Source organism: Vulpes vulpes, chromosome 3 (assembly GCF_048418805.1).
Source record: "Vulpes vulpes isolate BD-2025 chromosome 3, VulVul3, whole genome shotgun sequence".
Lineage (NCBI taxonomy): Eukaryota > Metazoa > Chordata > Mammalia > Carnivora > Canidae > Vulpes > Vulpes vulpes.
The window spans coordinates 39,569,692-39,597,343 of record NC_132782.1 but is presented as its reverse complement, the minus strand read 5'-3'; the positions used below and the strand labels follow the sequence as shown (position 1 = coordinate 39,597,343).

Genomic DNA, 27,652 nt, shown 5'->3' with positions numbered 1-27,652 from the left:
GGCGACCTCCTCCTGCGGCCCCAGAGCCAGAGTCAAGTCGTGCAGCTGCCCCGCAAGGGCCTCTGGGAGCACGAGCTGCCTGGGCTCCGCACGCCGCCTCCCTGAGCAAAACCTGGGTTCCCTTGGGAAGCGAGGGGAGCGGGCTCCAGGGAGGCGGCGAGCCGCGGCAGCCCCGCGGAGAAGGGCTCAGGGAGCCAAGGGCTTGGGGGAGGAGGAGCCGGGGGCTCCGGCGGATCCCAGGGGCTCTGGCGGATCCTAGGGCTCCAGTGGATCCCAGGGGCTCCGGTGGATCCTAGGGGCTCCAGTGGATCCCAGGGACTTCAGTGGATCCCAGGGGCTCCGGCGGATCCCAGGGGCTTCAGTGGATCCTAGGGGCTCCAGTGGATCCCAGGGGCTTCAGTGGCTCCTAGGGGCTCCGGCGGATCTTAGGGGCTCCAGTAGATCCTAGGGGCTCCAGCGGATCCCAGGGGCTCCAGTGGATCCTAGGGGCTTCAGTGGCTCCTAGGGGCTCCAGCGGATCTTAGGGGCTCCAGTAGATCCTAGGGGCTCCGGCGGATCCCAGGGACTTCAGTGGATCCCAGGGGCTCCGGCGGATCCTAGGGCTCCCGTGGATCCTAGGGGCTCCAGTGGATCCCAGGGACTTCAGTGGATCCCAGGGGCTCCGGCGGATCCCAGGGGCTTCAGTGGATCCTAGGGGCTACAGTGGATGCCAGGGGCTCCGGCGGATCTTAGGGGCTCCAGTAGATCCTAGGCGCTCCGGCGGATCCCAGGGGCTCTGGTGCCACCACTGGGGAGTTGTTGCAAGACGGGCAGGGGGTGGCGCCTCCGTGGCGCGCGGCCCCAGGCTCGGCTTCAGTGGGCCCTGGAGCGGGGCTGGTCGGGGGGTGAGCTCAGCCCGCTCCCTGGGAGGCCCCGCAACCCCCCCCCCCGGCACCCCTCCGCATCCCCCAGCCCGCTGCCCGCCTCGCTCCGCGGAAACAGTTCACGTCCTGTTGGGTTTTGCCTCCAAATTCCTGGTTTAATACGGACTTGCTTGTTTGAGGAAAAAAGGGTCCCAAACACCAGGCTGTTCACGAAAACAACCCACAGTGCCAACTTCAGTTTTCTAAATCTTAAGACCTTCACACTAATTGTTTTTCTAGAGGATGCGTTTTTTTTTTAAAACAATTTATTTATTTATGGTAGTCACAGAGACACAGGCAGAGGGAGAAGCAGGCTCCATGCACCCTGAGCCCGACGTGGGATTCGATTCCGGGTCTCCAGGATCGCGCCCTGGGCCAAAGGCAGGCGCTAAACCACTGAGCCACCCAGGGATCCCTAGAGGATGCGTTTGACGTGCCAACCGTCACTCACAAAACGCATTGTTGGTGCGGCACAGCCCCACGCAGCCTTCCCACGGGGGCCTGGGTCCTTCCTGGCAGCGCCCCCAGCCCCACCCCCCACCCCCCGCGGCAGCGCGCCCAGGCCCGGCTCCGGACCACGTTCCACGTGTTTAAACGCCCCACGAGTTGTAGGTGTCCAGCGAACACTCTTCTTTTTTTCTTTTTAGATTTTATTTATTCACGAGAGACACACAGAGAGAGGCAGAGACACGGGCAGAGGGAGAAGCAGGCTCCATGCGAGGACCCCGATGCGGGACTCGATCCCGGCACCCCGGGGTCCCGCCCTGAGCCGCAGGCGGACGCTCCGCGGCTGAGCACCAGGCGTCCCGAGCCAACAGGCCTGCGACCTGCACCCGGGCTATCTGCAGATTGGGGTCCCACGAGGCGGCTTCCTAGCGGACCCTGCCGCCGCGCACCCCCGCACCCGCGGCAGCTCCGGGGGCGCCCAGGGCCGGGACGCGGCGGGGTCTCCCCGGGCGGGGGGCGGCCCCTCGCTCCCGCCCCCCCGGCAGGCGGCGCCGTGCAGCGGGCTCCCGCCGGGGTCGCGACGGGGCGTGCGCGTCCTCGGCCGCCGGGCTCGGGCGCCCGCACTTCCTGGTCCGAGCCGGCCGGGCCGCCGCGGGGTCGCCGCGGGGTCCCGGGGCCGCGCCCGCCGCTGCCGCCCCTCCTCCGGGGAGCGCTCGGGGCGGAGCCGGCGGGCGCGCGGGGCTCCCCCTCCCGGCGGCCACCTGGGGCCGCGCGCAGCAGGTGTCGGGGCGGCCGCCGGGCGCCGGGGACGCGGAGCGCGGGGTGAGTGCGGGGGCCGGCGGTTCGCGGCTGCGCGCGGGCCCGGGGCGGGGGGCGCCGGCACCCCCCGCCCCTGCCCGGCGGGACCCCGTGCGCGTCGGCGAGGGCGGGCGAATTTCTCTTCCAGGGCTTCGGAGGCTGCGGTTTCTCCGGCACTTACGGGATCGCGGGGCGGGGGGGGGGGGGGGGGGGGGGGGCGGCGCTGGCGGAGAGCTGAGACACCCCCCGGAGCTGAGCCCCCCCAGCTGAGCCTCCGAACCCCGAGCTGAGCACCCCCAGCTGAGCCCTCCCCCGACCTGAGCCCCCCCCAGCTGAGCCCTCCCCCGACCTGAGCCCCCCCCCGGAGCTGAGCTCCCCCCAGCTGAGCCTCCGACCCCCGAGCTGAGCCCCCCAGCTGAGCCTCCCAAGCACCCCCCAGCTGAGCCCCCCCGGAGCCCCCCGACCTGAGCTCCCCCCAGCTGAGCCCTCTCCCCTGCTGAGCCCCCCCCCCCAGCTGAGCCCCCCTCCCCCGCTGAGCCCCGGGCTTGCGGGTTAGCACGGAGCCTTCGCGGCGGCGGTCTGTGCGGGGTTTGGGGTCCGGGGATGGAAGCGGGCCCCCCCCCCCCCCCGGGCCGGCCAGACACCCGCGCCCCGTGTTTCCGGTGGACGCGGGTTCCAAACGGTATAAAATAGGGGATGTCTCGGAAACGGTGTGTGTCCTGCCCGTGCTCCCGGCACCGGGGCGGGGGGGGGGGGGGGGGGGCTGGGTCGCGGACAGGGACGCGCGCTGGGGGCCCTCGGCGTCGGGCCCGGGCTTCGGGGGGCCCCGCCCCTGGGCCTGCGCCCCGCCACTCGTGGGCCGTGGGCCGAGGCTCCGCTTTCTCACCTGGGCGGGCGGCCCCGGCAGGTGGCGGCGGGCGAGGCAGGTGGACGCAGGTGGAGGCAGGTGCGGCCGAGCGCCCCGCCCCAGAGTCGACCCCGCGGACACGTGCCTGAGCGCGTGGCTCCCAAAGTGGCGACTTGCTCGGGTCGGGTCCGCGGCTTGTGCTGTCCGCTTTAGTGTTAAAACTTCTCTGATTATCAAAGCGACCGCTTAATAGACACGTCTGACTTTTTTTCTTTTGGACGAGCCTCCCCGCCCCCCCACCCCCAGCCGAGTGGTTGGGACCTGGCGGTGGGCATCAGCCCGGGGAGGGGACCTGTGGGTGTCAGCCCCGGTGATGCAGCGCTGCAGGGCGCCACCTCGCTTAGGTCCTGATTTGAAGGGAGCAAAGTCCATGAAAAATTGAGCCGATAAAAGGGGATTGGGCCGGCTAGTTGGTGGCCCGAAGGATATTAGTTTTGCTTAGCTATTTTTGGTACCGGTGTTAGGATTTTGTTTTGTGTTTTTTAAGAAACCTTTATCTTTTAGAAATACATACTGAAGTTGAAATATAGGGGGAGGATTCGCTTCCAAATAATCCAGTTTGGGGAGAGGGCTGCCGAGGACGGGGCTGTGAGTTGTTACTGGTTGAAGCGGGATGAAGGCTGGGCTGTGGAATTCCTTACACAATTGTCTCTGCTTTGGTATGTGTAGCATTTTCCTTTAAAAGTAACATCACCACCAGTGGAGGGTTTTTTGTTGTTGTTGTTGTTGTTTTGCAGAAGGTAGAGTTGGAAGGCACTGCTAGTGTTTCTGGATTCAAGGCCTTGTGCACACCCTCACTCTTTGTAAATCGGGTGTAAAGCCTGCCTCTCCCGACTCATTAAAAAGTCTTCGTTTTTTCCTCCTGCGGTGCTGCTGCTTTTTTTTTTCTTTTATTTTCTTCTCTCTCTCTCCCTTTTTTTTTTTTTTTTTTGCTACGAAGGCACCGGGTGTTGCTGAGCATGACTGAGCTGAGGGGATCAAGTTGATGCAGGTGGATGCTGGGTCAGCTTTTTTTTATACAAAGGGTATTAGTAAGCTGGGAATTGAGTTGTGTCCCAACAGACAGGTTGTGTAAAGTGTGTTAGCAAATTTTCAGAACTGCCCAAATCCTTTCTAAGTTATGCTCATCAAAAAACAGAGCTTAGAGGGACGCCTGGGTGGCTCGGTGGTTGAGCATCTGCCTTTGGCTCAGGTACTGATCCTGGGGTCCCGGGATCGAGTCTGGCATGGGGTTCCCTGCAGGGAGCCTGCTTCTCCCTCTGCCTCTGTCCCTGCCTGCGTCTGTCACGAATAAATAAATAAAAACATTAAAAAAAAAAAACAGGTCAGAGTAGTAAACATACGACTTACCCATTTAAGTTTTGTGTATACTTCTGGAAACATGATATACATAAATAAAAAGTGTATATTATAAAAACAAATCATGGGGTGAATGGAGATGTACTTATTGCCTGAAAGAAATCTTATGTTTGCATTGCCCTTTTCACCGTGTTTGCCTCCGGCATCAAGACGTGTAAATATTTAGTGAAATATTGACTCCTAAAACATTCTGCCTGTTCTTTTTGCTTTCCAAGAACCTTGCTTTGAAGAAGAGGGACGTGGGAAGTAATATCTGTATATTTATCCAACTTGCTCATTTTTTTTTCCTGTAGATTCATCATACAATTCCTACTCATCCTGTCATGCTTGATTAGTAATTTGGAAATGTGATTGCATAAGGGGGACATTCAAGTTTGGGGTAGGGGGAGGCATAAGATAAACCTACATTTCTTAGTAGCTGCAGTGGAATTGATTTTAATGCCTCTTTGCTTTTTTCTTTTTTTTTTTTTCTTAAAGATTTTATTTAATCATGAGAGACATAGAGAGAGAGGCAGAGACACAGGCAGAGGGAGAAGCAGGCTCCTCCTGGTGAGCCTGATGCAAGATCCCAGAACCTGGGATCACGCCCTGAGGCGAAGGCAGATGCTCAACCACTGAGCCACCCAGGCGTCCCTGATGCCTCTTTGCTTTTAAGAGAAAAACTAAGTAAATGATACTGTGATTGTTGAAAGTCAAAGTGCTAGGTTGGCCCGTCAGCCCAGCCCTGGCTGGGATGGTTAGTCTAAAAGGAGTTGTAAAGATGCTTTAAGTCAGTTGAGGAAATGCCAAAGCATGTCCCAGTTTGGTCACAGGGTGTGGGGAAATGAGAGAACTGACAAAAATCCTCTTTCAGTTGGAAAATGTCATAGCGAATTCTCGATGATACTTAAGTGTAGTTGTTTGGCCTGTGGCTCCGGGTTTTTTGTGTGGGTAAGAGAAAGATGCAGCTGGTAAGTGACTTTATGTTCTAAGAGGAGAGCATGGAGAGAGAAAACAAACCTGCTGGGCCTCTAAGTGACCAGGCGGTGACCTAATGTTTCCTGGCCTCTGTGAGGGTGGGGGGACTGGACCCTGGGGAGTTGATTGCTGAGAATCACCACAACCGCGATTCCATCTTCTCCCCGCATCGCGCTATGGAAGGGGTAGAAACACATTAGGAAAGCAAATTAGTGCATCCTGGGCCTCGAAATGTGAGGAAAGAAAGGGTGTTGGCGTTCAGGTCGTACTTCTCTAATTTGTAAGCACCTGCTTTCATCTGCACCACTTCATCCCACCCGGTGCGCTTAGAGCAGCAGGGCTGGAGGCTTATTCTTGTTTGTAACAGAGGAGAACCATGACATCTAAAGAAGCTGAGAGTTGGCCAAGTTGGTTTTTTGGGGTTTTTTTGTTTATTATTTTTTTTAAGAGCTATGGGGGAAGGAAATTTGACATTTAGGAAGAGTTCATGGTCGTCTTCACACACACACACACACACACACACACACACACATTTTGAAGCCTCACAAATTTCTCAGCGTTGGGTATTATCAGCCCATCTTGCAGACGGACGTGGAGCTACGGGAGGTTGGGTAATAGTTCACTTGAGGCCCTGCAGGTAGTCGGAGGCGAGCCGGGATCAGACTCAAATCTGTTGGATCGCAGTGACTCCACGGTTCTCCAGCCTCCGTGCGGTCCACGCTGCCTTTTGCAGACAGCTGAGCTGTGCACACCCAAGAGCGGGTGAGTGGGTCCGGGCAAGCTGTCTTCTGACCTCTGTCATCTGCCTTGGGTACAGACTGGGGGCAGGGGCCGTATTCACCCAGCAGATGTTTCCTCAGGCCAGCCGAGGGTTCACACTGAACCAGTGTTGAAAACTGGGAGATTCAGCTAGTCTGTGCCCGGGGATTCCCACAGGCGTTCCTGGAGCACAGGAGTGCTCCGGGTTCCCGCCAAGTCCGCTCCTCCCTGAAGTGGCCGCCACCCTCGGGGTCCGGCCCCAGCACCCTGGCGTTGTCGTCGTCTCCTGCAGTCAGCAGTCTTTCTGGGTATCCGTCTGTCCAAAAAGGGATAAACAAAAACAGGTCGAGAGGCTCTTGTCCCACGCACAGTGGGAAATGCACATGTTCACCTGCGGGAATGAAGAGTCCTGCTTTCTCTGCAGGGTTTCCGTGTCAGAACACCAGGTATGTCATCCTTTCCCCACACCCTGCCTGCTGTGCCTGTCACACAGAGCTCTAGTGTCCCACCCCTGCTGTACAACATGACCGGGTGCCGCGTGGTGGGCAAGCCACGGTGGAGAAGAGGAATGCCCCCGATACCCCAACCACGAACTCTCTGTGAGTGGGGAATATGGGTCTTGTGCACCTTGGGAGTCCCCAGGAGGCCCCATGGGGATGGGGCACCAAGAAGCCCTCTGTCTCTAAACAGCCTGGGACGCACGTGGATCCCTGAGCTGGTGCACTGGCTCGCCGTAGCTGCCCAGGGTGCTGGGGACCTGCGGGGGTGCTCCCTACCCTGCGTCCGTGTGCACCTGTCTGCAGCGGGCAAAGGTCTGCTGCTGCTGCCACCGCCTAGGTGCCGCCCCGTCTGAGCTCTGCAGGAATGAGGAATGAGAGGTGCCCACGGCCCAGCCCTTTCGAAATTTCTGTGATACAGGTTGAAGGACGGCCTAATCCTCATCTTGAACCTTTGAGCTAAGGGTCACAGAGTAGATGTTCTCTCCCCTGTGTTTATCAGGAGTTTTATTACAGTTGAAGCTTCTGTGTTGATCTTTATGGCCTTCACCTCAAGTCTGAGTGTTCATAGATCTCGGGGGTGGGGGTGTCAGAAAGGAAGAGAAGAGACCACAAGTGGAACCTCGAGGAGTAGTTTTGAGGAAGCGTCAGGTGGTCGTGAGGCCTTTGTCACTGTCCCTGTAGCACGTACCTACCTCTGGGTGGGAGGAGAGAACAAAGCAGGGCTGCAAGCCCAACGCCTTGTTTAGTTGAAAGATGCGCATTTAGAGACTCAGGTATTTGGGAAATGCTAGAAGAGCCAGTTGATTGGGTCCCTCAACAGAACTCGGATCCCTCAACAGAACTCAGATCCCAGCTTACAGGCGCGTGCTCCCTCAGAGGCGCTTCTTAGTCCCTGGTTAAGAGGACAGGTGGCGAGGGAAGGCGGGCTGATTGGTTAAGGGCCACACCTGACAGGTGAGGCGGAGCCATCCTGGTGCGCTGTCACCAGGTCACTGGATTTATTTCTGGTTCTTCTGCTTCCAGTGTGTCCTTCACCGTTTTTTTTTTTTTTTTTAACCACTCTGAGCCTCAGTTTTCTCCTGTGTAAAACAGAGGTAATGATCCTCGCCATCCTGTATGGCCATGCGCGTCCCCTGGCCCGTCCTGCGTTATGAGGTAAGGATCCACCTGGTGTTGGCTGTCGCTGCCGTTGCTAGAGCCCTGCCCCTTTCACCTTTGCCCGTATTTGCAAGATTTTCCCCCAGAGCTGTTTGCAGCTCTGACCGCTCTGTTCTTGAGCAGCCCCGTGGCCTTAGAGAAACATTCTCCACGACAAGTGCTGTAGCGGGGTGTTTGGTGCAGCGGCAGCTTTGGAATCGGTGAAGCGGGAGGCCCGGGCTCCCGGTCCTGAACCCCGAGCTTTGGCCCCATTGTTGGGAGACTAGACTCTACCCTGACCCGGGGCAAGGGATGGAATCTGGCGTGTGGATGCGGACGGCATCCCGCGGTGGAAGCACGGGCGATGTCAGCACGGGGTAGGGGGACCGGGAGGCCTCTGGGGGGGCTGGTGGCAGACCAGGACCGTGCAGCCCCATGTCCAGCTTTGCCCCGTGCCAGCGGCGAAGCCACGGGGCAGGTTCGCTGGCGGGTTTACCCTTCACCCCGGAGAAGCGACGAAGCTGCTGCCAACTCCCGCACCGGTTGTGCAGCGGCCGCGAGCTGGGATCACGGCCGTGGAGCAGCTTTCCTCGCATTCGCCTCTGCGGCCCCTCCTTGCCTGTCGGGGAGGTACGACAGCAAAGCGAGGATCGGGCCAGAAACGAGCCCAGAAGTGGGAACATAGCAGTGGGCGTTATTTATTTATTTATTTATATATTTTTTTTATTGGAGTCTGATTTGCCAACATACAGCATAACAGCGACGGGCGTGATTAGAGAAGGTCAAGGTGAGCGCGTATCCTTAGGCCCTTGAGGAGCCCGACGCCCTGGGAGGGAAAGGGAGACACTGGTGGTTAGGGCGGCCCCAGGAAGCAGAAAGCCCCGCTGTGTCCAGGGAGGCCGAGCGGAGGAGCAGCCAGGCGCCTCGAGCCATCCGAGGCAGAGGTGGCCCCTGTTGTCAGCTGGGGTCGGGGAGGAGGGTGGTGGGCTGTCGGCCGCCCCCAGCCCCCCAAATCCAGCCTCGTAGCTTCAGTGCGGGGTGCAGCCTGCGGCTCTAAACCTGCCGTCTTTCTCCTTCTCCCACTTCTCTCCCCCCCCCCAACCAGCCAGGGTTTCCAGCGGGCTCTCTTACAGCCGCACCCCCCCCAGCCTGCTCCGGGGCACCAGCCCTGGGACGGCTCCTCTCCACTGCCTCCTCCACTTGCCACTGGTACCCTCGCATCTGTTTATCTTTTTTTTTTTTTTTTTTTGATAAAGAGACACACAGAGAGAGGCAGAGACACAGGCAGAGGGAGAAGCAGGCTCCACGCTGGGAGCCTGATGCGGGACTCGATCCCAGGACCCCGGGATCAGAACCTGAGCCAAAGGCAGACAGTCAGCCAGTGAGCCCCCAAGTGCCCCGCATCTGTTTATCCTAATCACATTTGAGCTCCTTCCTTTCCATTTTATCCCGGAAAGGTAAAAGGAAAAAAAAAATCATCTATTACCCCCCACTCTTCAAGGATCCAAAGACATGAACAGTTTGGCATATTTCTTGCCAGTTTTGTTGCATTTTGCTTTTTTTAAAAAAAATTTTAACTTGGAGGCGCCTGGGTGGCTCAGTCCTTTAAACGTCTGCCTTGGGCTCAGGTCAGGATCCTGGAGTCCCGGGACCGAGCCCAGCGTTTGGCGGGTTCCCTGCTCAGCGAGGAGTCTGCTTCTCCCTTGCCTGGTGCTTGCTCTCTTTCTCTCTCTCAAGTAAATAAAATCTTTAAAAAATAATAGCAATTTTAATATTTTATAAACATCTAATTCATTTTACATTAGCATCTTAACAAAGTTCTCGTACTGTGATTAAACTTTAAAATTTATTGTATTTTTTCCTATCATTACAAATATGTGTAGTAATTACATGCTATTTCAGCCCTTTTTTAAGCCATTCTTTTAATAGTAGAGAACTAGGTGGTTTGCTTAGTTCTTGCTATTGTAAATCATTCTAAGTTGCACGTATGTAAACCTTTGATTTTGTGATATAATAGGAAATAAATACACTTGGTCGTCATCCCTGGTTCTGGTACAGAGCTCCTGGCCAGAGGAGTGTCTTGTTATTCAGAATAAGCCTTTCTGAATTATTCAGGAGTTTATGCTAATGAGGTGACCCTGCGGGATGGGGGCTGCTTGCCGGAGGAGCCTACAATGTGATTAGAGGGGTGGGGTGGAGCTTTCAGCCCCTCTCTCCCCCCAACCGAGGGGCTGCAGATTGACTTAATCATTAATGGCCAATTATTTAATCAGTCCTGCCTGTGCCATGGGGTTTGGAGAGCTCCGGGTTCGTGAACACATCAAGGTGCTTGGAGGGTGAAGCTCTGCACCCTCTCCTCCTACTCCCCCACCCCCCTGAATCTGCTCCGCTTGGTTGTTCCTGAATCATAGCCTTTATGATGAACCAGTAATAGTAAAGCGCTGCCCTGCGTTCTGGTAAACTGGTAAGCCTGAGGAGGGCATCGTGGGAAGCCCCAATTTTCAGCTTGATAGAAGTGGAAGTGACAGTCTGGACTTGTGGCAGCCTTCTTGTAGGGCTGAGCCCTTCCCCTGTGGGGTCTGCGCTCACACTGGGCAGAGGCAGAACTGCTTGGTGTGGAAAACCTCACATTCGGTGTTAGAAGTGCCGTTGAGCAGAGACCATGTTTTTACCTTTTGATTCCATCACGTTATATTTGGGATGGACTCCTGTAAGAATAATCACCAAGTCCCAGGCTTTGAATAGTAGGAAGTTTTCTTTCTAATTATAAAAGCAATACATTTTCGTTGCAAAGGATCTGGTGACCATGGTCGGGGGCTAAAAAGTAAATGCACCCGTCCTGTGACCAGCCAGAAAGTCACCGTTAGTGCAGCTTGGCTGTCCCGCAGGGTGTGTACATCCCCAGCTTTGCTTCTCCGTGTGCGGCCTGTGTGGACCGGCCGCCTGGGTGTCACCTGGGAGCCAGAAATCCAGAATCTCAGGCCCATGCCAGACATCGAATCAGAATCCTTTATTTAGTTAGTTAAGATCTTATTTATTTACTCGTGAGAGACACAGAGGCAGAGACACAGGCAGAGGGAGAAGCAGGCCTCATGCAGGGAGCCCAACGTGGGACTCGATCCCAGGACCCCAGGGTCATGACCTGAGCCAAGGGCAGACAGTCAACCACTGAGCCACCAGGCACCCCCAGAATCCACGTTTTAACAAGACGCACATTCAGGTCGGTCTGCAAGGCCCCGGCCTTCCTCGTCAGGGGCCTGGCGCGGATCACCCCGGCCCTCTGCGGCCACACGCATTTTCCCTTTCCAGCCGGTCCTGGGGTCGCACTCCAGGTGAGGACGAGAGCTCATTCCCCGCAGTAGCGTGATTCTGGGGTCACAGGATCTCGGGGAAACAGGGGGAAGTCCGCCGATGCCCCCCGAGAAGCCCTGCGCTGCCCTTTAACGTTATGCTGTCAGCATTTTCTGACACTCTTCCTGCAAAGCTTGTCTTTCAAGGCGGCGGATGGTGTGACCTTCGTAACTCGTTTGACCACTTCGCTGTCGCTGTCGTGGGGCATCTCAGTTGTTTGGATTCTTTGGGGGGGGGGGCGTGGAGAATGTTCCCTGGGCCCTGGGAGTCTGTAGCAAAGGCGCTGCTCTGCTAACCTCCTGGAGTGCAGGTTTGGGATCAAGGGCCCCAAACATCATGAACACCCTTGAAAATGTGCCAGGAGCATAGGACGTGCCCCGGCCCATGCGGCGTGGACAGGCTCTGGGGAGCAGGGGTCGTGCCTCTTTCATCCTCACGGCTCCAGGCCTGGCTTAGAGCAGACTCCGAGGTGGCGACTCCTCGGAGGGGCCGGGGGAGTGGAAGAGAAGCTACTGGAAGGGGGGTGGCTTCCTGTGGTGCTGGCGTCCCTTCCCCCTGGCCCGAGGCCTGAGTTGAGGAGCCACTGTCCAGGCAGCCCCTTCGGGGCCATCTCCGGGGTGGGGGGGCTGGATGCACCTGTAGCTCCGGGAGGCCCCAGACGGTGCCCCGTCTCCTAGTTCTGAACCTGCTGACTGGGCTGGCGGCGGCCTTGGCTCTGCTTCCTGAGGCTGGGACGGTGAGGGGGCCGGACACTGTCTCTTCCCGTGACCAGAGGAGGAGGCTCACGGGAAGCAAACATGATTCTCTGAAAGGTGCAGTTGAGTCCCACCTAAAGGGGAAGTGAACCCTCAGTATTGCATTTTTAATTGAGTTGCCGTTTGAACTTAGACGCCTAGAGAATATTTTGAGCCCCCCATAAATATTTTTGGAGCGAAGGAGCGAGTGAACGTACAAAGAATACATGAGTCTGATTCTGTTCCGTAACACACGTAAGTTGAATATATGTGTATGACATGATACAGTTAAAACATTTAAAAATGAGCATTAAATCATTAGCCACTCATCAGCCGCTTGACATGTTATGATTTCCAAATAGACACGTACCGTGCCTTCTGGAAATAAGTGTGATTGACTGATCGATTCAGAGTTTGCCGAGCAATAAGGTCTGCGTGGAATTTCGGAGGGCATTTTTAATCATTTGAAAATCCATCTAGGTGCATACGGTAAAATGCACGGATCTTAATTTTTGTAAAGTTTTGATCCGTGTGTATGCACCCAGACAAACAACATCCTTGTCAAGGTACAGAACATTTTAAGGCGCTCAGTTGGTCAAACATTCAATTCTTGATTTCAGCTCGGGTCATGATCTTGGGGTCCTGGGGTAGAGCCCCGCACTCAGCAGGGAGTCTGCTTGAGGATTCCCTTTCTTTCCCTCTACCCGGCCCTACAGCTCGTGCTCTTTCTCTAAAAAAAAAAAAAAAAAAAAAAAAAAAAAAAAAAAAAAGGATATAGGATATAGAACATTTTCATGCTCCAGAAAGCTCTCTTTGCCCCTTTGCAGTCAGTCTCCCTACCCCAAAGGCAATTGCTGTCCTGATTTCTAGCACCATAAGTGAGCTTTGCCTGTTCTTGAACTTCGTATAAATGAACATGTAGTATGCAGTATGTTCTTTTATAATGGACTACAGTATACAGTAGAACAGAACTGGCTTCTTGTCAACGTGTTTTGGAGATTCATGCATGTCATGTGTTTCAGTAGCTCGGTTTTTTATTAATAACTAATACTCCGTTTTTTAATATACCACAATTTCTCTCTTCTCCTTTGGAAGACCATTGGGGTTGTTTCCAGTTTGAGGCTATTATGATGAATAAAGCTGTTATAAACATTCTCGTACAAGTTTACAAAAAAAAAAGTTTTATTGAGGTGTAATTTACATGCCCTAAAATCCATCCATCATAAATGTACAGTTTTATTTTTATAGACTTTTACACCCATCACCACGTTCCAATTTCTGTCTCCACCCCCCCAAATTTCCTCATGTCAGCTTACAGCCAAGACAGCCATTAATCTACTTTCTGTCTTTTGCCTTTTCTGGATATTTCCTACAAATGGAATCCTAGACTATACAGTTTTTTGTGTCTAGCTTCCTTCACTTAGCATAATAGTTTTGAGGTTCATCCGCATTGCCACTTGTATCCGTAGCTTGTCCCTTTGTATTGTTGAATAGTATTTAATTTTACAGAGGTACTGTATTTTGTTTATTCATTTACCAGTTGATGGACATTTTAATTGTTTCTAGTTGTTTGGCCCTTTTGGATCATGTACAGGTATTTGTGTGGACCTTTGTTTTTATTTTTCTTGGGGAAATTCTTAGGAGTGTGATTACTGGATCATACAGTAAGTTTATATTTAACCTTTTAAGAACCTGATGAACTTTTCCCAGGAGTGGCTGTACAATGTTAGAGTCTGACCAACAATAAAAGAGGGTTTTTTGTTTCCCTGTGTTCTTGTGAACATTTGATGTTCTTTCGATTATAGCTGTTCAAGTGGATGTGTGGTGATGTCTCTCTGCAGTTTTAATTTACATTTCTCTAATGACTGATGATGTTGAGCACCATTCTGTGGACATCTTTTTTGGCAAAAAGTTTAGTTAAATCTGCTCGTTTTTAAAATTGGGTTCTCACTGTCATCTTAGGTTCAAAATATTTTAAATCTTTAAATTATAAAGGGGCACCTGGGTGGCTCAGTGGTTGAGTATCTGCCTTTGCCTCAGGTCGTGATCCCAGGGTCCTAGGATCAAGTCCGGCATTGGGCTCCCTGCATGAAGCCTGCTTCTCCCTCTGCCTATGTCTCTGCCGCTCTCCCTGTGTCTCTCATGAATAAATAAATAAAATCTTTAAAATATTTAATAAAAATAATCAGATTTTTAAAAATTTCTTTTAAAAAGTCTTTTTATCAGATATATGATTTGAAGATATTTTCTCTGAGTCTATGACTTACCTTATTTTTCTAATGGTGCCTTTTAAAGAAAAAGTTTTAGATTTTGATGAAGTCTAAGCTACCCAGTTTTTTTTTTTTTTATGGTTTGTGCTTTTAATTAATATGTAAAATATTTCCTAACCTACAGGCTTTTTTTTTTTTTAGTAGACTTTATCTTTTAGAGCAATTTTAGATTCACAGCAAACTTGAGCAGAAGGTACAATTTCCTGAAGAGATACCCCATACGCGCCCTACCTGCACACATGCACAGCCTCCCCTGTTATCAGCAATCTCTACCAGGGTGCTATTTTTGTTGCAGTTGTTGAAACTACATAAAACATTCATAATTACCCCAAATCTGCAGTTTACACTGCAGTTCACTCTTGGCTGTGTATAGTCTATGGGTTTGGACAAGTCCACAGACATGTATTCACAGTTATAGTATTAGACAAAGTGATACTAAAAATCCTCTGTGCACCCCCTGTTCTTTCCTCCCTCCCCTCTATCTCCTGGCAACCACTGATCTTTTTACCATCTCCCTAATTTTGCCTTTTACAGAATGTCATTCACTTGGAATCATAGAATGTGTAGCCTTTGTAGGTTGGCTTCTTTCACTCAGTAATATGCATTTAAGTTTCCTCCCTGTATTTTTGTGGCTTAATAGCATTTTTCTTTTTAAAGCACTGAATAATAGTTTATCCAGGGACATCTTGGTTGCTTCCACATTTTGGCAATTAGAAGTAAAGCTGTTCTAAATGCTTGTGAGCAACCTTTTGTGTGGACATGAGTTTTCAACCCCTATGGGTAAATAAATACCAAGGACGACTTTTGCAGGATAGTATGGTAAGAACAGACACTGAGCTGTTTAGGGGCACTGGGCTGGCTCAGTTGGTGGAGCATGTGACCCTTGACCTCTGGGTTGAGTTTGAGCCCCATAGTGGGTTTAATGACTTAAAAATACAATTAAAAAAAAATGTCTAGTTTTGTAAAATACTGCCAAACTGTCTTCCAAAGTAGCTGCGCCATTTTGCATTCCCACTAGCAGCGTTTCTGTTGCTCCGCATCCTCACCAGCACATGATGTTGTCATACAAGTTCTTTGGTGGACATACAAGTTTCTCCTGAGTAAATACCTGAGAGTGAAAGTACGGAATCATAGGATAGGTATATGTTTAAGCGCAGTGCTGTTTTCCAAGGGATTTCACCATTTTATACTCCTGCATCTTTTCCAGTACTTGGTATCAGTCATTTTAATTTTAGCCATTCTGATAGGTGAAATTGTATGTTATTGTGGTTCTAATTAGCTTTTTCCCAATGACTAATGATATTGAACACGTTTTCACTTGCTATTGATCATTTGTACATTTTTCTTTTCAAGTATTTTGCACGTTTTTTGTTTTTTTATTCTTGATATATACACACAATATATATATATATATATATATATATATACACACACACACACACACACACACACACATATTAATGTAGTCTGGTAGTCTGAGCACAAGTGCTTTGTTAGATAGACATATTGTGAATATTTTCCCCAGCGCGTTTCTTGCCTTTTTGTTTTCTTCTGAGAAGAGTTTAATTTTATTGAGTATCAATTTTTTCTTTTATGGTTGGTGCTTTTGTATTTTGCTTAAGAATTCTTTCCCACCCCAGAATTGCAAGGATATTCTCCTTTGTTTTCCTTCTAGAGGGTTTAGTCTTAGCTTTTATGCTTAAACTTGTGATCCATCCTGAATTAACTTGTGTGTATGGTATGAAGTGGGATTGAGGTCCCTTTGTTTTTCTCACAGATTTATCCAGTTGGTCCAGCACCATTTATTGAAAACACTTCTTTTCTTCCATTGAATTGCCTTTGGTATTTTCTTGTAAATCTAATGGGCCTTTGGAGCCCTCTAATTTGTTCCGTTTGTTCTTAAGTCAGTACCACACTGTCTTTGGTTCTGTAGTTAATAGGTCTGGAAATCAGGCATTGTAAATCTTTCAACTTTGTTCCTTTTTCAAAATTTTTGACTCTTCCAGTCCTTTGTATTTGCTTATACATTTTAGAATCAGCTTGGTTGGTTTTTCTACCAAAAAAGCATAATTGGATTTTGTCAGGACTACATTGAATCTGTCAATCTGGAAGCATTGCTATCTTAATACTTCTCTTTCTGTTCATGGACATGGTATATTTTGCCATTTATTTAGGTCTTCAGTTTCTCTCAGCAGTATTTTATAGTTTTTAAATTTGATGTTTTGATCATATTTTAAAAGTTATGTTTCTATGTATCTGTTTTTGAGTTTTTGTAAATGGTATTTTTATATTTAAAATTTTTGAATATGTATGTGTGTATATATATAATTTTTAAAATTGATCTGAAACCTTAATTAATATATTAATTCAAGTAAGTTTTTGGTTGATGCCTTGGCATTTTCTATATATTTGAATAATAGAAGGGTTAGGGGTGCTGGCCCTCCCCAAAATCCACAGTAAACTTTTGATTCCCTGAAACTTAACTACTGTTGACCAGAAACCTTACCAGTAACATAAAAAGTTACTGCATATTTTGTAGATGTCTTATATACTGTATTCTCACAATAAAGTAAGCTAGAGAAAAGAAAATGTTAAGAAAATCATAAAAGAAAACACATTTACAGTACTGTACTGTATTTATTGATACCGTAAGTTGATGTTGTTTGCTCACAAGATGAATATTTGTCTGTCAGTACCTACATCAGTTATTGTCTTATATGGTATAAATACTGTGGCTGTTACATATATAGCTAACACTAGATGTTAAAAATGGAAAATAATGTGAAAAAGAAATTCATGTTTATTTACCAATATAATGATTCATGCGTTGATAACAAGCGACAATATGATTGCTTTTGGTAGCTTAGCCTGTACACTAATGAATGAATCATTATAATATTTTTGTGGCAGGGGCACCTAGGTGGCTCATTTGGTTAAGTGTCTGACTCTTGGTTTTGGCTCAGGACATGATCTCAGGGTCATGAGATCAAGCCCTGTGTCAGGCTCCGTGCTCAGCATGGAGTCTGCCTGAGATTCTTTCCCCTTTCCTTTCTGTCCCCTACCCCAAATCACACACACTCTCTTTCTCTCAAATAAATAAAATCTTCAAAATTTTTATGGCATATAGTATTACAGTCATATTTGTAATGCAGTGTTGGAAACATTGTTAAATTTTTTAAAAACCCCTTACCTGTGATGATAGGCTGATACATAGTTTCTCCAATTAGGAGAGAGGGGAGTATACTGTGTGGTAGTGTTAATCTTTGAAAACAGAGTTATTAAAACAGAGAATTAACACATTATTAACGTTACATTAAATATCACTCAGCTTGTGCCTGTGTAGGAGACGTCATCTTCTTCCACACAAGCTTGTGCATGATGGATTATATGGTGAATACTTAGGTGATGATGTTGATGATGACGCAAAAATGTATCTTGTGGTTCTTGCCATACAGTTATTAGACTTTCGCACAAAGATGCTCACACATACACACACACACACACACACACACACACACAAAACAGATAAGCTTATTAACTGTAGAGCATAATGATTATTTACTGCTCGTTAAGTGCAAGGGGACCATTATAAAGGTCTTCATCCTCCTCATCTTTGCACTGAGTAGGCCGAGGAGGGTGGCAAAGGTAGAGGACGTGGAAGGGGAGTCAGGAGGCAGACGCACTTGGCGTAACTTTACAGAAATACATTATGATTTCTGTCTGATATTTTTTGCTCTTTCATTTCTCTAAAAAAATGTGCCTATAGGGTACCAATCCTCCTCCTACCATTTGCTTTAGCTTCCGTGCTGGTATTAGAGAAGAGTCCATATCGTAAGAGTAAACAGCAACCTTAAATAAGCAGAACCCGTATTGCCTGCAGGTTGGCAGATACAGTTTGGTTTCTGGTGCTGCTGCTTCCACATATTCTTATGATCTTGGCCCAGGTTTGGAGGTACTCAAGTCATTTCCTGTTAATTCCTCTAGTGTGGTATCCATTAGCTCTTGAATTTCTTAAAAACTCATGTCTTGAAACCCTTTCCCTCCACCTTCATTTTATTTACTTATTTGCTTTTGCCATGTTCACAGTCTCTTTCGTGATTTCTTTGATTGGCTCCGTTGTGAGTCCTGTGAAGTCATGCACTACATCTGGACACCGTTTTCTCCAGCAGGACTTTGTTTCAGGTTTGATGGCATTTGCAGTGGCGCAGTCCTTCCAGGCTTTGCTGATGATCTCTCCACCAGGGTTCTCTTCCGTAGCGTTGGCAATCCTTTCCGTAGAGTGCCATGTGTAACAGGCCCTGGAGGTCCCTTGATCCCCTGATGTAGAGGCTGAATTGGAGGCATTGTGTGTGGAGGCAAGCAGGTCACTTTAATGCCTTGGCTTGAACCACTGGGGTTCCGGGGTTTGTAATAGGGGTCCTTTCGTCTTACTCAGGGTTTATGGTATTGCACTAAACATGATGAAAAATACTCAGGAACTAGGAGAAATCATTTTTTACTGCGATATGCATTTTACCGGAGAGGCAAGGTGCTATGCGGAGATGATTAAGTCAGCATCACGTGGCGTTTTAAGTAGATGCTCCTAGCACCTGAGCCGACTGCAAATAGGAGGTGGCTAGGAGATTGTTACAGTAGTACAGTATATACAACAGTTAATTTAATGCAGTTATGATTTCATACTGCATCTCTCACGTCTGTTTACATTTCTCTTGACTGCAAATGGTGCCTTGGGCAGCCTGTAAGTATTTGTGTAAGTTTTGATTACGTTTACATTTTTATAATAAATTTGCATGTATTTCATGGTAGTAAATGTTAAAACAGACTAGTATAATATATCTACACATATTTTATGCACTCGTGGCATACCTTTTTGTTAATTTTTTTCCATATTTCTAAGCTACACAGTTCACGTCTGAGTTTTTTCCAAACTGTCACAGATCTCCAAAAAATTTTCCCATAAGTTTATTGAAAAAATCTACATGTAAATGGGGCTGCACTACAGAACCCCTTATTGCTCAAGGGCCAACTGTATATATGCATCACCTACAAATAGTTTTACTTTCCCTTTCTAATCTCTGCTCTTTTTTCCCCCCTTGCCTTACCGAACTGGCTAGGATATCCTAAAATGGTGGATTGAAGTGACCAGAGCAGATATCCTTGCCTTGTTCCCAGTTTTAAGGCGAAAGTAAGTGGTCAATCTTTCACAGTTAAGTAGATGATAGATGTTCTTTCTCAAGTTGAGGAAATTTCCCACAACTCTAACTTTGCTGAGAGGGCTGAGAGGTGGTTTTGTTTTTTGTTTTTTTTTTATCATGACTGGATGTTGAATTTTGTCAAAAGCTTTTTCTGCATCTCTCAATATTATCATATGATTTGATTTCCTTTATTCTGCTAATGTGAATAGGTTTCTTTTTCATAGAGACTTTCTCCTCAAAGTAAGGAAAAATTATTAGGAAAAAAAACTATTACTCAATTTTAATGCTTGAACATCTTGGTATCATTCATGGAATGTAGGTTCAGGAGCATGATTTAGACACTTTGCATCTCATAACCTCCATAAAATATAAACTAAAAAGCACCGTATATGTATTTAGATAGAATTATTTGTCTTAAGGGATACACCTGCCCAAAAAAAAAAACTTGTTTTAATCTCTGAAACTTACACCTTTAGTGTTGACACTTAAAAAAAAAAAAACAACAACAACAACAATCAATCCAAGGAGATGTGTATGTTCTATTTTCTGAACCCTGAGGGAGTGGAAACAAATTAGGCAAGTGTTATGGTTGTAGAGTAAGCTGGTGCAGGACTTGGGTGCCACTGTGGTTGGTTGGTGAGGCTATCCCAGATTGGGAGATGTTGAGGACAGGCTTCCCTCAGGTAACTGGCTTGGTTCACTTTCTCAGCAATAACAAACAGCCATGGTTTTAGAAGCCATAAAAACTGAACTTGAGCAGTGTCATCATCTCTGTAGTTGTTGAGTCATCCCAGGAGCTGTATTCCGTAGTGGGGGACCTCTGAGTAAGGTCTCAGGAATTACTGAGTATGTATTTCTGATTGGTACTTTCTGGGTCATTGTATGGTCACTTTCCCTTTGCTTAAGAGCAAGGCTAAAGTTGACGATAATCAGTGACAACCAGGAAGCAGTCTGTAGTTCAAATGTGCTTTGATGACAAAACCTCTTGTATGAGTGTGTTTGCTAAGTAGTCATCCTATCTGTATTTGGACGTTTCTGGTGGTGGTGCAAACACAGGTTCCCAAACGAATATATCCTCCTTTCCAACAACTCTAATCCTTATGACCCTTGAACTGTTGCTGTTTTGAATAGCTTTCCCGGGCTTGTTAATTATTTCAGGCATATTGCTACTTATTGATATCTTAAAATTTTGTAGCAAAAAGATAATAATTCCTTTTTATACAAGTATAGAACTCCTTTTTCCCTAATTCTGAACATTATACTTATATTATCAGTTCCCAACAAGGTGATGCAGAGGTAAATAAATGTGTAGAATTTGCAGTAAATAAGAAGACACAGTCATATTGTGAGGGAAGAATATGTTAAAATATACATCACCAGAATATTCTGTTTAAGCAAACATAGGGCTTTGGGTAAAAATTAATGGTAGCTGTATGGAAAACTGAATCATATCTGTATAACCTAATTTTTTCAAGAACATTGGAAGGATCTGGAGGAAGCAGTGCACATATATCTTGACTTTCTCATACTGTTGATTTAATTATGAGAAATGTAATCATCAACAATCCAGGGAAACATAGTTTAGCTCAGATGATACCACGATTAGATGGTGGGACGGTCATACAGAGACATCATAAAGGGTATGGTGCTGGTGTGGATAGCTTTTATCAGTTAACCTTCCAGAGGTCAGGCTGGGACCCAGTTTTATTTCATCAGTTTTTGATCCATGATTAGTGACGCACTGTGTATATCTTTATTTGTATGCCAGGAATACTGGAAACAAGTCAAAATAATCTGGATAAACTGGGTACTTAAAAACTGGACAAAGTCAAATGAAGGTCAATTCATTTTATAAGTAGAAAGTTCAGATTGCTAAATGATTGGCTTTGTTCCTGTTCCTGGCAGAAAAACGCCCTGGCCAAGATGAATCACAAAGTGGTTGAGCCATCAACAACTGTAATACGAGTATATGCAGAGTACCACACTTCATAAGTCAGTGCTCCGGTTCAGAATATTTATATGAGGTTGACAGCAGGCAAAAGGTATAGTGAAGGCTTCCAGTGAATGAAAATTTTGTAATAGAAGTAAGGACATATTCAGCAGGAGGGGAAAGATAATGAGTAAGAACCAGTTAGACGTATATTGTATTAAGTACAGTGGGCTAAAATGCTGTACAAATAGGCCAAAAATGCAACGGTTCAAATCTAGTACAAGTTTCTTTGTTGTAGGTGGGTATTTCAGGTCATTGGGTGGCTCTGCATATTCAGGGGCCCAGCTGATGGTAGCTCTGCTGCTTTCACCATGTGGTTTTTTTTTTTTTTTTTTTTTTTTTTTTTTGAGTTGTTCTGGTTGTCCACAGGAAGGTGAGCTCAGCCCTGAAGTGGGTAATAGTACATCTGCTTACATCCCTTTGGCTAGAAATCACCTTTGCATCCATACCTAACTACAAAGGAGTTTCCCTAGCTGGGAAATACAGGTCAGCTCTAGGCTTCAGAAAAAGAAGGGGACATAGATTTTGAGAGCCACTGGCAATTTCTGCCAAACTATAACTAAATTGACAGCAGATTTCTCATCAGCAATAGAATTTAGAACACAAGAGACTAATATTTCAACTTAGAATTCAATATTAGTTAAGCCATCATTCGAGATTGAAGATCAGCTAGGGAAAAGATGTCAAAGTATCCCACAGGCACACTGAAGCAACAGTTACATCTCTGCAACTGACTCTGAAAACATCCTGAAGATTGGCAGAACCAATCTAGTCAGAGAGAGAAGGCCATATTGAAAGGAGTTGGATAAGTAGAAATGCAGTCTGGAACCAAACTCCCCACTGTGACTCACTACAAACAGGAAGCATGGAAGAGCAAGGGGCACTGGGCACCCTAGGCCTGGAAACTCACTCTGGGAAAACAAGTCCCTTTAACATCTGGCTTTGAAAATCAGCCCAGGCTTAACTTTGGGAGAGTCCGTGGGTGCCCAGAAACCCAAGTCCTTGCCCTTCTAGAGCCAGCACACTAAATAACTTTCCAGAGACACAGCATAGAAGCTGCAGTTTGAAAAGCCCCTGGGGTATACATGAAGGAGATTTATTGATTAGTCTTAGGTGCTGCAGGGACAGGAATCTGCAGATTTCTCCTGCAATGGAAGCACTGGGATGCCATTTTTCTTACCCTCCCTTAGCCCAGACAGCCAGACACTTGCAGGAGCCAGTTCAAACATTCTCCATCTACCTTGCTAACACTGTGTGCTCTGGTCCAGAGTTCCCTGCAGACTCATCCCTCCCAGCCCACCTGCCTCTGCAGGCACCACTCCAAAGGGATTCGTGTCCTAGGGAGGCAAAGGAAATAATCCCACACACTTGCATACCCTGAGTTCCTGCAGGCAAACCTCTTAGGTAGCTGCTGGGGGAGCAAGCCCTTCCCTGCAGTGTGCCTGCAGCTATGGCAGCAGTTAATTGCAGATACTTAGGCTGAGTGCCAGCCCCGCCCACCCAATGAGCCCACCACAGCTGCCCCTGGGCCTCAACAGCACAGGCAGTAAACTCTGCTCAGTGCATCCACAGTAGGTGAAGCAGGTCATTGCAGCCAGGTGGGCTAAAGGCCAGCGCCATCCACTAGCATGCCCAGCCAGTGCAGGAGGACTGATGCGACCCACACAGGGGATACCCCTGGAGAACTGGTATGGTGGCCAGCAGGGATTATGCCATAGGGAACCACAGAACCTTTTCTACACAAAGCCACTATTTTCAAGACTAGGAGACAGCTGACCTACCTAATACATAGAAACAAATACAGAGTTCGACAAAATGAAGAAAAAGAGGAATATGTCCCAAATGGAAGAACAAGACAAAAATCACAGAAAGAGAGCTAAATGAAATGGAGATAAATAAGCAATATACCTGATGCAGAGTTTAAAGTAATGGTCATGAAGATACTCACTGGCCTTGGGGGAAAGAATGGATGAATGAACTCTGAGAACTTCAACAAAGAGATAGAAAATATAAAAAAGAACTAGTCAGAGATGAAGAATACAATAACTGAAATGAAAACTACTCTAGAAGGAATCAGCAGGAAATTAAGGATATGGAAGAATGGATCAGAAATCTAGAAGAAGGGTAATGGAAAACAACCAAGCTAAACGGCCAAAACAAAAAAGGAAAATAAAATACAAGAATAGATTAAGGGAACTCTGTGACATCATCACGCATAATAACATTCACTTTCTACGGATCCCAGAAGGAGAAGAGAGAAGGGAGCAAAAAACATATTTGAAGAAATATTAGCTGAAAATCTCTCTAATCTGGGGAAGGAAAAAGATATCCAGGTTCAAGAAGGACAGAAATCTGCTAACAAGATGAACCCAAGAATGGGCACACCAAAACACACAATAATAAAAATGGCAAAAATTAATGATAAAGATCATCTTAAAAACAAGAGAAAATAGTTATACACAGGGAAACACCGTAAGGCTGTCAGCTCAGTTTTCAGCAGAAACTGTGGGCGAGAAGGGAGTGGCATGATATGCTCAACATGCTGAATGGAAACAACTACAACATGGAATACTCTCCAACAAGGTTGTCATTCAGAGTTGAAGGAGAGAGTTTCCCAAACAAAAGTTAAAGGAGTTCATCACCAGTAAACCAGCCTTACAAGAAATGTTAAACAGAATTCTTTAAGTGGGAAGAAAGGGCCATAAGGAAAAGAAAATTATGAAAGGAAAAAATTTCACAGGTAAAAGCCAACGTCTAGTAAAGGTAGTAAATTCACCACTAATAAAAAGCCAGGGGAGGTCAAAACAAAAAAAATCATAAAATCAGTTGTATCTAACAAAATTAGTCAAAGGATACACAAAATGAAAAGATGTAAAATATGACCTACATAAAATGTGGAGGAGGGAGTGGAAGCTTAATGCTTTTAGAATATGTTTGAATAGGATGCCTGGGTGGCTCAGCGGTTGAGCGTCTGCCTTTGGCTCAGGTTGTGATCCTGGGATCCAGGATTAAGTCCCACATTGGGGTCCCTGCGGGGAGCCTGCTTCCTCTGCCTATGTCTCTGCCTCTCTCTCTCTCTCTCTCTCTCTCTCTTTCTGCATCTCTCATGAATAAATAAATCTTTTTTTAAAAATGTGTTTGAATTTAAATGACCATTAATTTAATATAGACTGTTACACAGGATGCTAAAAATGAACCCAATAGCAATCACAATCAAAAACCTCTAATAGATATACAATAAATAAAGAGAAAGGAATCCAAACATAACACTCAAGAAAGCCATCAAATCACAAGAAGGGAACAGAGAAGAACTAGAAAAAGAACCAGAAAACAGTGAACAAGATAGAAATAAGTATGTACCTATCAACAATTACTTTAAATGTGCTAAATGCTCCCACAAAAAGATGTAACTGAATGGATTAAAAAACAGCATCCATCTATATGCTGCCTACAAGAGACTCATTTCAGACCTAAATACACATACAGACTGAAAATGAAGAGATGGAAATAGATATTCTCTATGGAAGCAAAGCAAAACAAAACAAAACTGAAGGCATAACTTAGAGAAAATAGATTTTAAAACAAAGACTATAGCAAGAGACAGGGGCATTAGTTAATGATAAAGGTATCAATCCAACAATAGGACATAACAATTGTAAAGATCTATACACCCAACATAGGGGCACCCAAATACATGAAGCAAATACTTACTGGCATAAAGGGAGAAATTGAGAGTAATAAATAGTAGGAGACTTTAACACCCACACTTGCATCAATGAATAGATCATCCAAACTGAAAATCAACAAGGAAGCAATGGCTTTGAAAGGCCAGGGGAGGTCAAAGGTGGACTTAATAGATCTATAAAGAACATTCTGTCAAAAATACACAGCAGAATACACCTTCTTTTCAAGTGCACATGGAACAGTCCCCAGCACAGATTACATGTTAGGTCACAAAACAAGTCTGAATAAATTTAAGAAGATCCAAATCATGTCAAGCATCTTTTCTGACCACAATAGTATGAAACTAGAAGTCACAAGAAAAAATCTAGAAAAAACACAAACAAAGGCTAAAATATACTAAACAACCAGTGGGTCAACGAAGAAATCAACGAAATAAAAAATACATGGAGACAAATAAATGAAAACACAACGACCTAAAAATCTTTAGGACACAACAAAAGCAGTTCTGAGAGGGAAGTTTAAAGCAGGCCTATCTCAAGAAACAAGAAAAATCTCAAATAATCTAACTTTACCTAAAGGAACAAGAAAAAGAACAAACAACACCCAAACTTAGTAGAAGGAAGAAAATAATAAATATTAGAGTGGAAAACAATGAAGTAGAAACTTAAAAAACAACAACAGAAAAGATCAGTGAAACTAAGAGGTGGTTCTTTGAAAAGATAAACAAAATTGTTAAACTTTAACCAAACTCACCCAAGAAAGAAAAAGGGAGGACTTAAATAAATAAAACGAGAAACAAGGAAAAGTAAAACCACCACACAAATGCAAAGGGTTATAATACTATAAAAAATTACATGCCAACAAATTGGACAACCTAGAAGAAATGGATGAATCCCTGGAAACATACACTCTTCCAAAACTGAATCAAGAATAATACAAAATTTGAAAGACTAGTAACAAATTGAATCAGTTATCAAAAAATATAAGTCCAGAATGAGGTGCTTTCACGGGAGAATTCCACCAAACACCTCAAGAGTTAATACCTATTTTTCTCAAACTATTCCAAAAAATAAAAGAGGAAGGAAAACTTCCAAATTCATTTTACAAGTCCAGGATTAGCCTGATACCACTAGACAAAGGCATTCCAAAGAAACAAAACTATAGGCCAATATTCCTGATAAACATAGATATCAAAATTCTCAATGAAATGTTAGCAAAGCTAATTGTAATACATTAAAAATATCATTCACCATAATCAAGTGGGATTTATTCTAGGGATGTGAGAGTGGCTCGATATTTGCAATTCAATCAGTGTAATGTATTACATTAACAAAAGAAGGTTAAAAACCATGTGATCATTTCAATAGATGCAGAGAAAAGATTTGGCAAAGTACAACATCCAGTGATGATAAAAACCGTCAACAAAGCGGGTTTAGAGGAAACATATGTCCACATAATACTCAATGGTGAAAAACGGGAGAGCTTTTCCGATAAGATCAGGAACAAGACAAGGATATTTATGTTCTCCACTTTTATTTAACATAGTACTGGAAGTCCTAGCCTTGGCAGTCAGACAAGAAAAAGAAACAAAAGGCATCCAAATTGGTAAGGAAGAAGTAAAACTTTCACTGTTTGCAAATGACATGGTATTATATATAGAAATCCCTAAAGATTCCACCAAAAAAACTATTAGAATTCAGTAAGCCTGAAGGATACAAAATTAATATACAGAAATCTTTTGTATTTCTATATATTTATAATGAAGTAGCAGAAAGAAATTAAGAAAATACCATTTGCAAATTGCATCAAAAAGAATAAAATACCTAGGAGTAAATTTAACCAAGGAGCTGAAAGACCTGTACTCTGAAAACTATAAAACACTGATGACAGAAATTGAAGACAACACAAATGGAAAGATATTCCATACTCCTGGAATGGAAGAATTTTACTACTCAAAGCAAGCTACAGACTCAGTGCATGCAATCTCTATCAAAATACCAGTCGCATTTTTCACAGAACTAGAACAAACAATCCTAACATTTGTATGGAACCACAAAAGACCCCTAAGAGCAGAGCAATCTTGAGAAAGAACAAAACTAGAGGTATCACAATCCCGGATTTCAAGGTACACTACAAAGCTGTAGTAATCAAAACGACATGGTACTGACACAAAAAAATAGACACATAGATCAATGGAACAGGAAAAAGTCTAGAAATAAACCCATGCTTATATAGTCAATCTGTGACAAAGGGGGCAAGAATATCCAATGGGAAGAAGACAGCCTTCAATAAATGGTGTTGGGAAAACTGGACAGCTACATGCAAAAGAATGAAACTGGATCACTGACACCATACACAAAAATAAAGTCAAAATGGATTAGAGAACTAAATGTGAGACCTAAAACCATAAAACTCCTAAAAGAAAAATAGACAGTAATCTCTTAGACATCACCCTTAGCAACATTTTTCTAGATATGCCCTTCAGGCAAAGGAAACAAAACCAAAATAAACTATTGGGACTACATCAAAATAAAAGGCTTTTACACAGCAAAGGTAACCATGGACAAGACAAAAGGACAGCCTACTGAATGGGAAAAATATTTTCAAACGATATTATTTGATAAGGGGTTTATATCTAAAACACATAAAGAATTTTTACAAC

General features: G+C 46.1%; 1 protein-coding gene across 2 annotated transcripts in view; it reads left to right on the top strand.

The window, feature by feature from the left end:
• The first annotated feature begins 2,036 nt into the window (after positions 1 to 2,036).
• Positions 2,037 to 27,652, top strand: part of GPR160 (G protein-coupled receptor 160) — a 46,102-nt gene continuing 20,486 nt past the window's right edge. Inside the window, exon 1 of one of the 2 annotated variants that reach the window (XM_072752248.1) lies at positions 2,037 to 2,171. The gene's annotated coding sequence lies outside the window, so the exon portion shown is untranslated. Of the gene's footprint in view, positions 2,172 to 8,534; positions 8,554 to 27,652 lie in introns of those variants that run through there. The other variant, XM_072752249.1, reaches the window with a different exon arrangement.